This window comes from Pongo pygmaeus, chromosome 1 (genome assembly GCF_028885625.2).
Source record: "Pongo pygmaeus isolate AG05252 chromosome 1, NHGRI_mPonPyg2-v2.0_pri, whole genome shotgun sequence".
NCBI lineage: Eukaryota > Metazoa > Chordata > Mammalia > Primates > Hominidae > Pongo > Pongo pygmaeus.
Window position 1 is genome coordinate 228,346,373 of NC_072373.2, and position 15,587 is coordinate 228,361,959.

Here is a 15,587-nt window from a genome sequence, read left to right on the forward strand (position 1 = left end):
GCCCATGCTTGGCCTCTGAGCCAGGGCAGCTGGTGGCCCAGGGAGGGGGGCCCGGGCCAGCTCACAGGTCCACGAGACAAGCGACCCCCGCCAGGCCTGCCCTCTGTTGGCTTGACAGCCATCCCAGGGCCCTCTGCACTGCCCAGCCTTTCCCTCCTCACTTCTTGCTTTAAGCCGTGCAGTGGGGTGAGGCATCCCCACTCAAAGTGGCAGAGGCAGGGGCAGAGGCCCTGGCTGACTCTGGTTCTGAGCCCCTGAGGCCACTGTGCCAGGTGCAGAGCCTCCCAGCCCCCGGGGCTGTGCCAGCCCTGGCCCCATACCACCAGACCCTCCCCTGGAACCCAATTCCCAGCCCTGGAGCAGAAAGGAAATGCAGCTGCTGCCCCCTGACTCTTCCGGGAAGGGGTGCAGAGCTGCAGCCGCCAGGGGCTCTCATCCCGGTCCCCAGCTTCTCTCATCCCAGGGTGGATGCAGAGCGGCCAGAACAGAGCCACCAGGGATCCAGGCAGCACTGCCGGATAAAACAGAGGGTGCAGGCACCAGCAAACCCGGAGCCACAGGAACCGCTTCCTCAGGCTGAGTATGCCCCATGCAGGATCTAAAACATCCTTACTCCAAACAGGAGTCCTTGTTGATCCGAAGCTCACGTTTAACTGGGTGCCTGCACTTTACTTGGCTTAATCTGGCCACTCCAGTGGGAGAAGAGGGAGAACTCGCTCTCACGGAGGGTCACCCTCTCCGTAGATGCCCCGGGGCATGAGGGCACTGGCACCCAGCCCCAGGGACCCCCAGCCCTGGGGACGCTGCCTCCTGTCTGGCCCCAGGGCCGGGCCCGTGAGCCTCCTCAGGCACTCTCTGCCTCAACAGCCCTCCCTCCTGCAGCTTCCTGTTTGTGGAAGGGGTGGGGGGAATACCTTGGGACCCATGTGGAGGCCGCTTAGGGCAGGGTGTGCCCCATGGGGATTGAATAATGTCCCCAAAAGACGTGCTGGAGTCCTAACCCTCAGGACCTGGGGATGCGGCCTTACTCGGAAGCTGGGTCATTGCAGACATGATTGCTTCAGATGAGGTTGTATTGGAGTAGGGTGGGCCCTACTGGTATGACTGGTGTCCTTATAAGAAGAAAACAGAGGCACAGAGACCCCCACAGAGGAAAGACAGCCCAGTGATGCTGGAGGAAGAGGTGGGAGGGAGGCGGCCACAGCCAAGAACTGCCTGAAGCTACCAGGGCCTGGAAGAGGCAGGAGCATCCTCTCCCAGAGCCCTCAGAGGGAGCCTGGACCTGAACACCTGGATTTTAGGCTTCCAGCCCCCAGACCATGAGAGAATCAATGTGTATTGTTTTAAGCCGCAACAACTCAATGTGTGTTATTTTAAGCCACAATAAATCAGTGTGTGTTATTTTAAGCCACAATGGTTGTCTTTGTTGCAGCATCAACAGGAAACTTCTCCACGCCCCTGGGAGGATGAGGCTCAGCAGGGGGTGACAGGTGCGACCCTCAGCCTCAAGGCTCCAGGAGGGAGACAGGACAGTGAGGGTGGGCGGGGCCATCTGCTCAGTCTGTGTCCTCCAGGATGGGCCGTCCCATCGAGTCTTTGCTGGTGACGACACATCGGGTTTTTGCTGGTGACCACACATTTCAGATGCCAGGCAGCAGCCTCACCATAGCCATCCTCTGTCCCGGCCCTCCGTGGGACCCACAGGCAGGAAGCCAGGACCCCAGCCCCAGGCCCTGACCCATCTTGAGTCAGACAGCTCCCTGCCAGGGCAGCCAGTATGCCTGGGTCCTGACTTCCAAATGGGGCCATCACAGGCACCCTCTGGCTGGTACAAGTGTGGGAAGCACTCCCCAGTGTGAGGGGTCACTGTGCCCAGAGCCACGTGTGCTGGCCAGAGGGTGGAGGCAGAGAAAAGAGAGAATGGGGCTTAGGAACTCCCTGGAGTGGAGCAGGTCTGCAGAACAGGGGCCAGTGCCCTTCCAGCCCCTGCCATGAGCTCCCCATCCCCCAGGCCCAGGTGCCTCCCATCCCCTCACACACAGGGTCTCCCCAGCCTCCTCTACCCTCTCCACCTCCCCCCACGTCCCTCCACCTTCCTCTACCACCTTCCACCTCCCTCTACCACCCTCCACCTCCCCTTACCTCCTTCCACCACCCTCCACCTCCCCCCACTACCTCCCCCCACCTCCACCCACCTCTCCCCAACTCCCCCCACCTCCCCACCTCCCCCCACCTTCCCCCCACCTCCCCCCCACCTCCCCCCCACCTCCCCCCACCTCCCTCCACCCCAGAACTGCCCTGCCCAGAAATGCCCTACCCAGAAATGCTCCTGCCTGGAACTGTGCTGCAGGGTCAGGTGCCTCCCTCCGAAATCTCCAGGCCATTCTCTGTCTGCTGCTTGGTCACTCCCACCAAGCATGGGTCACAGGCCCCAGCTTCCCACAGCTCGGCCCCCACTCTTGGCTTCAGGGACCCCACTTCCCCACCTTCCGCAGCCCCCGGCCACCCCTTCCTGGTCCTCCCGTCAGTTCTGATGTCCTTGGCCTCTTCCAGTGGGGCCCCCAGAGCCCAGACCCAGAGCCTCCTCTGCCCCCACCTGGAGCCCCACCCAGGCTGGCTCCAAAGCCCACCACGGGCTCGTGACCTCCAGCGTCCTCAGCCAGCCTGTCCCCCTGAGCCCCAACAGCCTACCTGGCCTCAGCACTCACGGTATCCGCTGAACCAGCAATGTCCACACTCAGCCAGGGTTGACCCCAACAGCCCTCAGGGCAGGGACAGGGACAGAAGGGGCCCCAGCACCTGAATCAAGGCCCCAAGCCACCGTCCCCCACCCGTGTGGATGAAGCTCCTGCTTTGTCCTCGGGGCCCTGGGAGCCTGGGGATGGCCCTTCTGTGTCCATCCCCATGGCCACTTCCAGTCCTGCCCCCACCCTGTGGCCACGCTTCTCACTCACACAGCACTGGCGGCGGCCTCCCAGATCCTGGCAGAGTTTCCCAAAGCTTGATGTCTGGGGGTGCTCCTGGGAGTGGCAGGCACATGCCAAGTCACCCCCCTGTGTGACCACCTGCCCTGAGATTTGCATCTGGCCAGCAGTGTATGATACAGGTGGCAGGCGAGTCACTCCCTCGCTCACATGTTATGAAGACATGTCTCCGAAGGCTGGAGCGGTAGTCTCCTGCTGCCTGGAGGAAGCGAGCTGCCCAGCAGAGAGGTCCCCGGGGCTGCCTGGAGGAAGCGAGCTGCCCAGCAGAGAGGCCCCCAGGGCAGAGGACGGTGGGGGCCCCTAGGAGCCAAGAGTGGCTTCGGGTTGACAGCCCCGAGAACGTGGGACCTCAGTCCCATAACCACAAGGAAATATTTCTGCCCACTGCTGGGATGAGCCTGGAAGTGGGTCCCTCCCTCGTGGAGCCCACAGATGAGAACACAGCCAGCTCCGGGCCAGGGAACCTGTGAGGTGATGAGTGGGTGTCTGCCATCTGCTTGCACTGCATAGTGTGTGGTGGTGCCATACGCAGCACAGATCACCAACATGCCGTACCTCAGGATGCAAGGACCAGGCAGGGGGCCGGCTTTGTGGGGAAACCGGGATTCGGCAAAACTAAACAGGTCTCCTTCCCCTGCCCTGACGCAGGGCACGCGCCCTCTCACCTCCCAGGGGGCCAGAGCAGCCACCTCTGCTCACCCGACCTGCCCCTTGCACGGGCCCAGCCCAGCACCGCTGGCCAAGCAGCCCTGGAGGGTGAAGGCCCCCGTGCATGATGCCTAGGCAGCCACGCCCGCCCACGCCAGGCCCTTCCCACTCCCCAGCCCTGCTGTGTGGCCCCACCCCTGCTTCTTTGCCCCCCACCCCTGCCCCCGTCCCTCCTGAGAGACATTCATCCTCCTGCTCCTTCCTCAGGTTCTCCCCAAATGCCGCCTGGTCTCCGGAGCCTTCTCTGGCCTGCCCGGAAGACAGGGGACCCTCTGCCCTGGGCCCTGCACCTCCTTCACACACAGAAGGGCCCTCAGCTCCCCTCACTGTGGGGCATGCAACAGCCCAGAACACAGGCACCTGGTGCCAGGCCACAAACTGAGCATGCAGCAGCGCTCAATACACGCCTGCTGGTGCGTGCACGCATGGGATGGGGCCAACGGTGGTGGAGGACACCTTCTCCCTCTCCATCGGCCGTTCCACACCCGACATCTCCACGTCTGTCACCCAGCACTGGGCTGGCTGGTCCAGAGAACAGACAATGGGGACAAGCTGTCCACCAGCTTCCTGAGACCTCAGTGAGAGCCGGGTCTCAGCCAGCCCCACAGCCCAAGAGAGCAGGCAGGGCTCTCCTGGAGGATGAGTCCCCCTCCCTAGGGGCACACAGGGGCTAGGGTCACCGCCGACCTCCAGGGGCCACAGAAGCAAGCTCCAAAGAGAGGCCAGCCCTTCTCTCCTCCCACACAGGGGGCCCTGCCCTCAGCACTGCCCTCTCCAAGCAGGGACTGGAGCAGCGGGTTAGGGGAGGGGCTGCCCACACGCTTCCTCTGGCCCAGAGCTGCACCCACAGGGGTGCACATTCAACGGGGCACCTAGTGTGGCCCCGAGCATGGCACGGGCACTCGTGAGAGTGTGTGATCGTGGTTCACCCGGGTTCAGGGCTGAGGGGTGAGGGGCTCCTGAGTGGGGGGTACATTGGCCGGGTGTGAGGGTGGAGAATGGGTCTCATCTGGGAAACAGCCTAAAGGAGGATAAGTCCCAGCTGGAAACTCTGTACCAAGAGCCCTCTTCTTCCTCCCCCACCTCCCCACCCCCTCCTCACCCTCTCCTTCCCCCACCCCCATCCTCAGCCCACAGCACAGAAGGTCCCACACCAGCGTCACATGAGCCAGGAAAGTGGTGTCTGGCTGGCAGCAGAGGTGCTGGGTGGGGTCCGCAGGACCAGCCACAGGGGAATGGGGCACAGGGTGGCTCCCAGCGGATCTTCGGGAAGATGCTGGGCAGGGCCCAGAGGCGTCCGGTGCTGCCGCAGGTCCTGGGCCTGGGAGTGGAGCCGTCCTCATAGCTGTGGACACGGATGATGGGGAGGGGACCGGCTGGGTCAGTGTTGGCCACACAGAAAATGAGTCCCTGTGGTGGCAATAATTGTGTCAGGAAAAGCCGAGGTCTCCGGAAGCCCTGGTTGGAGGCACATCCTGCCCACAAAGAAAGACGTATATTGAAACGGTGGCTCTGCCGGGGTGCTGGGAGGCCAGGAGGCTGGGAGGTTGGGGCACTGGGAGGCTGGGAGCCTGGGAGGCCGGGGTGCTGGGAGGCTGGGATGCTGGGGTGCTGGGAGGCTGGGAGGCTGGGAGGCTGGGGAGCTGGGAGGCTGGGAGGCTGGGAGGCTGGGGAGCTGGGAGGCTGGGAGGCTGGGAGGCTGGGCGGCTGGGGAGCTGGGAGGCTGGGAGGCTGGGAGGCTGGGGAGCTGGGAGGCTGGGAGGCTGGGAGGCTGGGGAGCTGGGAGGCTGGGAGGCTGGGAGGCTGGGGCGCTGGGAGGCTGGGAGGCTGGGAGGCTGGGAGGCTGGGGCGCTGGGAGGCTGGGAGTGGGGGAGCCTAACCCCAGGAGTCCAGACAGCTGGGCCCAGCCCACCCCTGAGATGGCCACAGAGGCTATCTCTACCCAGATGCCCAAATGCCCCTACCCAGGCAGCTCCCTCCTACCCCTGGCTCACAGACACAGCAACCCCCAGCCTCAGCTCCCCGGAAGGGCGGGGGCTGTGGGTGATGCTCTGGTGGGAGGCAGATCCCTGCGTGTTGAAATGCACATCCCTCCCCATGTCCACAAAGACGCCCTGGCACAGCCAGTGGAAGCCATAAAAATGCAAAGACCTTGGTGAATGTTTGCAAAGTTCACCTGCCCACCGTGTCCAAGCGGGCGTCTGGAATAATGAGATCAAAGGCCACCGGGGCAGGGGTGGGGGAGGCAGGTCGTTACCATGGTTATTTATTAGTTTGTTCATTCACCCCCTGCTTGGTTCAGCCAAGATTTAAAAGAGTGGTTACTGTTCGTGCGTGTGTATCAATAATGGATTCACAGAGCACTCTGCCAGCAGCCACCGCTGGCGCACTTGATCCCACAGCCTCCACCCAGGCCAAATGCATGGCTCCTGTCCCTGGAGCCCTGTCCCCAGCCTGGTACTGCAGTGCTCAACTCAGAAGGGGGCAGAGGGAGAAGGCTGCCAGGCCTCCTAGGCCTGGTTAACGTCCTCCCAGCGTTCACACGCCATCCTCAGCATCCTGGTGTGAACAGAGAATAGACCAGTGCTCCACCGTTGCCATCAGATGGATTCCCATTCCTTACGCACTTTCTATTACAAACCAGGAGACCCCCTCCCACTGTGTGGTGCATTGAATAGAGTCCCCCAGATTCAGGCCCATCCAAACCTCAGAATGTGGCCATGTTGGGGAATGTAATTAGTTAAGGAATTCGAGATGAAATCGGCCTGGATTTAGGGTGGGCTCCAATCCAATGACTGGCATCCCTGTAAGAGAGGGGAGGACACATAGACACACACACACACACACACACACACACACACACACGAGGACAGACACACGGGGAGAAGGCCGCATGAAGGAGGCAGGGCTGGGAGCAATTCAGCCACAAGCCAAAGACTGCCTGGGACTACCAGGCACTGGAAGGGGCCAGTAGGATCCTCTCCTGGAGACTTCGTGGGGAGCGTGGTCCTGCCGATACCTCGATTTCCGAATCGCGCCCTCTGGAACCAGGAGAGGATGGATATTTGTTGTTTTGAGCCACCAAGTTTGTGGTCCTTTGTCCCTGTGTGGGCAGAAAGCCGGCCAACAGGTTGGTCAGGACGCAGCTCCATGTCCCCTGTGCAGCCGCACGGCAGACTTGGCTTTGCCTCTCCCCTGGGACTTCCCTCCAGCATCAGCGCCCTCTCCGAACCCCTTCCCAAAGCAGGCCTCATGGCAAACCCTGCCCGCAGCTACAGAGAAGTCAGCAAGACCCACGAAAACATTTTCACCAAAGTCATCTGCCCAGTGCAGAAAAGCGTGGGTCCACTCCCTCCTGTTTCTTGGGCCCAGGGCTTGCTCCTCAGAAAACAAGAGCACCCCCTCACTAAACACCAGCTTGCTGCTGTGCCTCCCGGGAGGTCCCCACGTGAAGGTGGCCTGGCCCGAATGGGGGTGTCGGGGCTCTGGTGACCACTGCAGGCAGGCGTGTTGATTCTGTCCTGGAGATACAGGAGGAGACGGATGGGGAAAGGGTGCAGTCAGCGTCCGAGACAGGAAAATACATGGAACCATCTATTTCCAACCTGGGCAGAGAGCCTTCGGGAGGGAGGAGGACATTGTCTTTTCGAGAACTCACGTCCCATCTGCCAGCTGAAGGCGCAGCAGACAGGCGTGGTGGGATTTCGCTGGACGGCCAGCTAGGTGGTGAGAAAGGGACCCAAACGTCAGCTTCCCAGGGCTCAGGGAGTCAGGCTACCATCCGTGAAGGCCAAGGGCCTGACGGTTTTTCTTTTTCCCGCAGGTGAACATGAAGCCGTGAGGGCGGCCCCCTCCCTGAGCCTGTGACACCTTCCCTTTGTCCTTTCCCTCCACCGGGGACATTGTTTGCAAGTGAAAAGCCACGAATCTAAGCTTGACCGCTATTTGTTTTCCATAATGGTATCTTCTCAACCTTGAAACTACTTTCTGTTTTGAAAATTATCCGGCATCTGAAAAAAGCCACTTTTGAGGACGCGTGCCGGCCAGGGTCCCCGAGACTGGGAGCCAGGAGCAAATACATGAGTTCTGGGTCTGCCGGTGCAGCCGGCGGGGAAGAAGACAGGGGTTCCTCCCGGGCGCTCATGCACCAGCCCCCTCTCAAAAACCCACAGCTCCGGCTGCCCCCACACCAAGGGCTGGGTCCCAAGCTTCGCTGCTCCACCAGGAAGCCAAATCCAGCAGGCGCTGACCTCTGGACTCAGAGATGGACTCACACCCATGGACAGACACAGACCTGGAACCACATGGGAGGGATGGGGCTGGGAAGAGATTAGGAGGGGCTTGAGGCCAACATGAGGTTCAACGTGAATTACCCGGGATGGGTGTCCACGGTGGGTACCCGAGGGCCAACGCAGGCACGTGTGGGACACATATGCATGCACACGGGCACTCGTGTGTGACGGTCACCCACAAGCACAGGCACACGCACATGCATGCGTGTACAGGGCTCCCAGGGCACACACACTCAGGGACACACGTGTGTGCCCACACACACACGCACACACCGTCCCAGCACTAAGGCCTGGACAGGGCCTAGCAAGCGCTCTCCCCACTGTGGGCCGGAAAGTGGATGAAAATGCTTGCAGAGGGGCCAGCATCGGCCGGGCCCGGCCCAGCCCAGCCCTGCGGCTGAGGCTGAAAGGGGCTGCTGAGCTTCATCTGGGCACAAGCTGGGCCCTGCAGGTCAGCAGCCCCCTCTGTACCATGAGCCTGCTGCTCCCAGGATTGGTCCTCCCCCTGCCACAGGCCCTGCTCACAAGGCTGGCTGTGAGGACCCCCACCCTGCCCCTCAAGCAGGGGGCTCCACCATCTGGGCCGGCCTGGCCCCTGCCCAGGAGGGCCCCTCGGAGGCTCTGCAGACGGGTGAGGCCCTGACAACAGCCCAGGGGGCAGGACACGCTGGCCGCACCCAGCCCCAATCCCCAGCCCGCAAGCTCGGGGCTCTGTGCTGTGCCCCCAGCCCGGGTGTTGGGAGACAGGCTCTAGCCAGGTGCATCAGGCATGGAAATGCACAGAGGGCTCCACAACGGCCCAGCACGGCCGCTCCCCCAAGGGCCAGGGACACTGGAAAAGGGAGATGGGCCTGGGGTGCAGCTGTGTGCCGCCCAAGCAGCCAAGGCAGGGTCCCGGCAGGGTCAGGCAGCCTCGGCCCCACAGGCGGCTCGCCACGTCCGCCTGGCAGAGCACAGGCTGGCGGCCCGTTTGCTATTTTGAGGCGATGGGCGCAGCGGCTGAGCCACTCAGTGCCACCAGGTGCCGTGTTTGGGGGAGGAGGGCAGAACCTTCAGAACTAATGTCAATTTTCTGCATCAAATATTTTGATAATTAAACAAAGCTGATCAAGAGAGGCAAGCAGCACGGCTCCGGAGCTCAGGAAGCAGAGCCCATTAAATAGAGGGGCCAGAAAGTGCCCGAGGCGGCAGCCTCAGATTAATGACTCGGCGGTAATAGATTTTCCCAAGCTCAGCCGCACGGGGCAGCGGGGGCAGGGCGCGCTCGGAGCCGGCGCCCGGAGACGCCATTAAAGGAGCAGGGATGGTAAATCAAGGTGCCCACGCGGACATGGGGGCCGGCCTCAGGCTGAGACCCACCCACCCGTGTCTGACCCCAGGTGACTGCTCCTGGGGTGATGAGGAGCTAAGGTCCAGGTGCTCCGGACGCCCCTCAGACCAGCGGGAGGTGTGCTTCTGGCACAAGGGGCGGCACTGAGAGGCAGAGGGGACAATCCTGCCCTCTGACCTTGTCCTTTGGCTGCAATGATGCACGTCTAGGTCCTGGGGTGAGGACCCGTGCCCCTGAGGGTGCCCTCTGTGCTGCCCAGAGAAGGAGGGTCAGGCTGATGGGGCTGGATGAATTCATGCCCCAGACCTCGCCCACCTGACGCCCGCTCACATCCCCACGGCTGTGAAGTATGGAAACCAGATGAAGGAAGCCCGTTCCGGCCCAGCAGAGGCCTGATAGGATCACACTGCAGGGATGGGTTAGATTTGGGATGTTTTCCAGGGCTAGGGGCATCGTAGGGTCATGAAACCCAGGGCTCCTGGCCGGCCCTGTCCTACCCCTGTGCCTGTAGCTGACCTGGAGAGGGCAGGGCTGCATGTTTGGGGAAGGCACCCGCAGGACCCTGGTGCTATGGGGAAGGTGGACCATGCAGGAGGAGGCCCTGACCTCTGGGGGGTGGAGGAGACCAGTGGGCTCCACCAAGCCCCTCACAGATTCTTGGGGCCCCTCTGTGAGGTGCGAGTGTGGGAACTACCTATCCTGTGGTCCTCCGAGAAGCAGGGCGGCCGTCCCTCTAGAGAGCCGGCCTGGGTCCAGCGTGGCCATCCCTTGAGAGAGCCGGCCTGGGTCCAGCGTGGCCATCCCTTGAGAGAGCCGGCCTGGGTCCAGGACCTCCTGTGTGCGGGTTCCCTGGGCTCCCTCGGCCTTCGAGGTCTGGGGCGCGCAGGAAGTGAGGGTGCAGGCACCATTCTTTCTGGCTTTCATTTAACAAATGCATACTGGGGGCTGTGGTGGACCCGGCTCAGGAAGACAGCTATGGCCTAGGCAGGTGAAGCTCCCAAAGGGGCCGAGGGGCCATCCCTGTCTACACAGCTATGGTTGTGCAGCCAGCAGTCCTCCAAGAGGGGCTAGCCCATCCCCAGGTGCGGCATCACAGCCCGTGTGCTACCTGCTGGTCTACACCGCCCTGACAGCAAAAAAGCATGGTGGGTGCTCTCCAAGCCGTGCTGACTGAGGCCACCCAGGACCAGCAGCAATGAGGTCGCCTCCTGATGCCTCCTCCCTGCGGAACCTGCACACAGCTCTGGGGTAGAGAGGCCTCCTGGAGCTCACAGCGGGGAGTGAGCTGCGAGTCCTTCACCCATGCCCAGTCCTGGGGTCTGCAGCTCCATGCCGGGGAGGACTCCGTGCTCTCTCGGCCACCCTCCCTTCTCATGGCCAGAGGGCTCCCAGCAGTGGGACTGGCCGGAGGGCGCCTGGGACACCTGGAGCTCTCGGCTGCCCTGTGGGTCCTTTCCCACCTCATGCCCCAGTGTGGAAGCGGAGGTGCCTGTATGTCCTTCCAAGGCAACGAAGGGTAACACAGGGCTTAGTCCTGGGTTGGCTTGGCCCCCAATCCCCACTCCCTGCCCTGGCCCCAGAGCCCATGGAGGCAGGCTGGGCCCAGGGTCCTCCTTCAGTCCCAGCAGCCCCGCCGGCTGTGGCCCCCAAGCCCTTTGCCTGCCCCCACCCCTCCAGACAGGCATATAGGCGCCACTACCCCACCCAGGTTCTTGAAGCTAAAATCACCCCATCTCTTCTGTTTTACATAGTTAGAAAGCGGAACCTTTCCATAACTGCCTGGCCACCCTCTGGATACAATTTCTTCTCCGTATGGACATAGATTGCTCTAATTAGAATCATGTATCCTGACTATGCTCCAGTTTTTAACCCGCGCACGCTGGCCGGAGCCTGGACAGGCAGGAGTGTGGGTTCAAGACCAGAGATGCCAGCAGGGAGGGCCGGGCGGTGCTGGCTGCGTGTGCCAGGTTCTCCCTGTGCTTGTAGAGTGTGTGCGCACAAACATGTGCTCACGTGTGTGCTTGCGGTGTGCATGTGTGCACACGTGTATGCTTGCCAAGTGTGTGTCCATGCACGAGTGTGTGTGTGTGCGTGTGCACCCTGCCCAGCACCACACACTTAGGAGACCGTGTTTTGAGAGCCCAAGTGGGACAGAGAGAAGGTCTCACGGCCCCTGAGGCAGCGGCCTCCCCTACAGTCCTTTGTGCACTCGGCAAACACTTGTCTGGCACCTGCCATGTCTCGGGTACCCGTCCCGGCCCCCACTGGGTTCCCACTCTAGTGTCTCGTCAGCAGGGCAGGGGCGTGGTCACTAACAGGTGCCCCGGGGTGACCATCCAGCTCGAGGGGCAAGACCCAAGCTCGTGGGCCAGAGCCCTCACCCACCGTGAGCCCCTCTCTCCAGCACTCCCTGCCTCAGCCTGAGCCGCAGCAAGGTGCAAAGCCACTCTCACCCCCACACTTTTGCAGAGGCCGTTCCCTCTGCCCGGCTGCCCTTCCCTGCCTCATCCACCAGCAAAAACCACCCTGTTCTCCCTGGAGCTGTGGAGGCCGCAGCTACAGGTGGACCCCCCGCCCCCAGACTCCCAGCCTTCTGTTCCTGCTGCCCTGGGGGCCTCACCATAGCCCCCACTTGGTGGGTGCTGCCACCCCTAACTCACCCAGCAGGTATTCAGAGCCAACCCCTTGCTGCCGCAGCAGGCCCTTCCACTCAGGTTGGGGCCTGGGGCCCAGAGCACCTGCCAGGCCCCACCGCCCCACCGCCCCCTCCCTGAGCCTCCACTCCTCATCTGCCCAGTGGGCAGGAAACAACTGCAGGGAGGGGGTCCTGGCTGTGAAGCGGGGACTGCCTGCCCCTAGGCCACAATGGGTTATCCCACCCCTGAGTCCTACAGGGGGTGCAGAGGACAGAGCAGGGTCCCTGGAAGGCCCCCCAGGCACAGCAGTGTCTCAGCCCTGGGCAGCCCAGCTCAGCCCCGTCCTCAGAGCAGATGGTGCCACTCTGGGTTTGATTCTCCAGGAAGTGAATCTGTGCAGCCCCACGCCAGTGTTGCTGGGATTTGCGTGCAGCGAGGAGCCTAGAAACTTCCTTGTGAGGACTGTGGGTTAGGGACCCGTTGCAGCACCCACGTGGCACGGCCGACACGGTGCACACACCCAGGCCAGTGTCCACCTCCAGCTGAGCAGGAGATGAAAGAGCTGCCCAGGGATCTTCCCACAGAGGGGCCTCCCCCCAGCATGCCGGGATTCAGGGGCCCCTCCCGGCCCTCGGTGGGTGACCAGGACCCTCGCGTGTCTGCTTCTCCATCCAGGTGGTCCTGAGCCGAACATTCAGGAACCCAGGGCTCATGGCGACCCAACCCTGAGGGCCCTAGGGCTCTGAATGAACTGTGGCTGATACGTCCAGGCAGCGGCTCGGGGGCAGCTGAGCAAGAAGGGGTCAGGGAAACGGCCCGGAGAGGACAGCAGGAGAGCCAGGCTCCCAGCCGGAGCCCCAACCCAGTGGGGGCCAGTCAGGACACCTGTGGCCAAAAATAATTTGCGCCAGAGGAACAAGGAAGGGGGCGTCCTGGATAAAGGGCCAGGATCTCGGGGAGCCTCCCGTCTTGGCTCAGGCCTTGGCCACCGGGAACTCAGGGACCCAGCTGTCCCCTGAGCTATAGGCGCCCACGTCCCCAGCTGAGCCACATCTTGCCCCTGAGTCCAGGCTGCCTCCTGGAGACCCTGTGCCCCAGCCAGCCCATGCCTGGGTGCCCCTGGGCCCACCGAGGAGTGGCCCCAGCTGCACTGGGGGGCCTGACTCACAGCACTCCCCTGCACACTCATGAGGGTCCCTGCTGTGGCCCAGAATCCCGCTCAAGGTCGCCAGCGGCCCCCAGGGTCTGCCCCTTGGGGACCTGCATGCAGGGGCCGCATCGTAGTGTCGGGATCAGGCCCACCAGGTCCAGCAGGACCCATAAATCGCGCGTGTGCCCAGTGCCCGCTCGGTCACTGTAACTACACGGTGGGTCGGGCGGCCCCATTTTTCTATTGGCTGTGACAGCTCAGATAAATCTGTCCAAGCCAATCCACTGTGGGCAGCAGGGCATAGCGAGGACAGGGCAGCCAATCCAGGTGTGTGCTGTCTGGAAGCCCCATGACCAGGGGATGGTGGGGAGGCCGTGACCTTGCTGTCACCCTCACCGAAGAGGCCCAGGGGCTGCCAGAGGTGGGAAGTGAGGCGGCTTCCTCCCTGTCCCCTTGGGGGCCGAAGGAACTGGCCCTGGCACAGAAACGCTACTGCCCTCCCAGCCTCGGTGGCCATGCTTGTGTGTGAGGGGCCGGAGGGACTTGGGGCCCCTGACAGTGGCACCCGACCCCTGGGATCCTGCCCAGCACCTCCCTGTGGTTCCCAGCCTTGCACCCGCCCCTTCTGGTTGTGTGACCCTGGGCCAGCCCCTCATGCTCTTTAGACCTCCCTTTTCTTACCTGCAGACTGGGGACACGGCTCCTACTCCAGTGCAGTCAGGACCAAGCCGGGGCCTGCTGAGAGCTGTTGCACACAAAGGGGACTTTGGCTGTCCTTATGAGCACCCTGCCATGCCAGGGGACCAGTCATGAGCTCAATAAATCCCTCTACAGGGGCATTGACATGACAGAAACCAGCCCCAGGACAGCTGACCCAGAAGGACCTCATCCTGCCTCCCCACTCTGCGTGCCTCTGCTCCACGACCATGGTCCTCTCTGTCTGCCTCGGCCCACCTCCTTTCCTGGACAGCCCACCCCTCACTGGTCTCCTGAGACCCATGCATTGGCCACCCCTGGCCCACCCCCACAACAGCCAGCACCCAGGGACATCCTGCCCTGCCCAGAGAAGGTGGGTGACGCAGATGGGCCCGGCTGCCAGGAGCTGTCCCCAGACATTAGATGACCAGTGCTGGCTCTGTCTGTGTCTCTGAGACTCCCCCAAGCTCAGGTCTCTGCACCCCACCAAGGTTTGTTGAGTGACAAGGGCAAAGATGGTGGCAGCCAACCCTCCTGGGGAGCCACACACCCTGTTCCCTGCCAGCCCTGGAGGTGGGAGCTCTCCATGAATCCCATTCCTGCCTGGGCAGTGCCCAGCCCAGAGGTCTCAAGGCCCAGTGGGTCTACATGGTCACGTGCCTCCCTCTGTCTCACGACAGGCCACGGAACCTGCAACGAGGCCTGGGGATTTGCAGATTCCCGTGGAACTGTGGCAGAGCCGGCCCCAGGCCCAGTTCCCAGCTAGCTCAGCGGGCACCCGCCTCCCATTCTCCTGAGCTCTGTCCAAGCCGTGTAACCTGTGGTTCTGTCCTCAGAACCTGGCCCCTGGCTTTGGCTTTGCCTGGTCACCGTCAGCACGGCACCTCCTTCACCCGTGTACCAGGATGCCGTCCTCTCATGTCCACTCCGCCTCTGTCCTCCTGACGGTCCCCAATGCCACCTGCTCCAGGCCACTCCGCCTCTGTCCTCCTGATGGTCCCCAATGCCGCACGCTCCAGGCCACTCCGCCTCTGTCCTCCTGACGGTCCCCAACGCCACCTGCCCCAGGTCACTCTGCCTCTGTGCCTGGGCCTGGTCAGCCTGACCATCTTCTCAGCACCATCTCTGGTTCCAGTTCGGGAAACCCCTGGGGTCACACCAGCCCCCAGCTTCTTGGAGGATGGAGCAAGGGGCACCACGGCTGAGGAACGGGTACTGCTCACACCGGACAGGGTACATCTGCGGTGTGTCCAGGTGGAGGAACGCCAGGAGGACTCTGGCCAGCTTACCAAAGGCATGTCCACAGAGCGGAAGGGAGTCACTTACCAAAAATACTGCAGGAATAGGGCAATGTTGACTGAACCCCACTCCAAGGAGGCTCCCGACTCAAAGCACAGAACAGTTCAAACGCCCATGTGGGTGGGGACTGGTCATCTTCCACGCTCCCGGAGCTCCTCCTGTTCCCAGCAGGCCAGGAGCCGGGCACAGAGTGGGCAGCAGAGGCTCGTGCCAGCCGGTGGAGCAGCGCCTGGCCCACAGCTGTAGAGATGTGTCTACAACCCCGGGAAGGGCCCCAGGCCCCTGAACCAAGTGCTGGTCACCGAAAGGCCCATCTGCACAACCCACACACGAGGCCGTGGCCAGAGACACAGCATTTGGCCCACTTCAGCCCAGCACCCCTGGGACGGCCCCTCCACTGAGTCACCACGTGGCAGGGTCACGTGAGACACCTTTGAAACCCCGGAACCCTCCTTGAAAGACAAGCCCAAGGCTGGCTGACGGAGTTAAAGG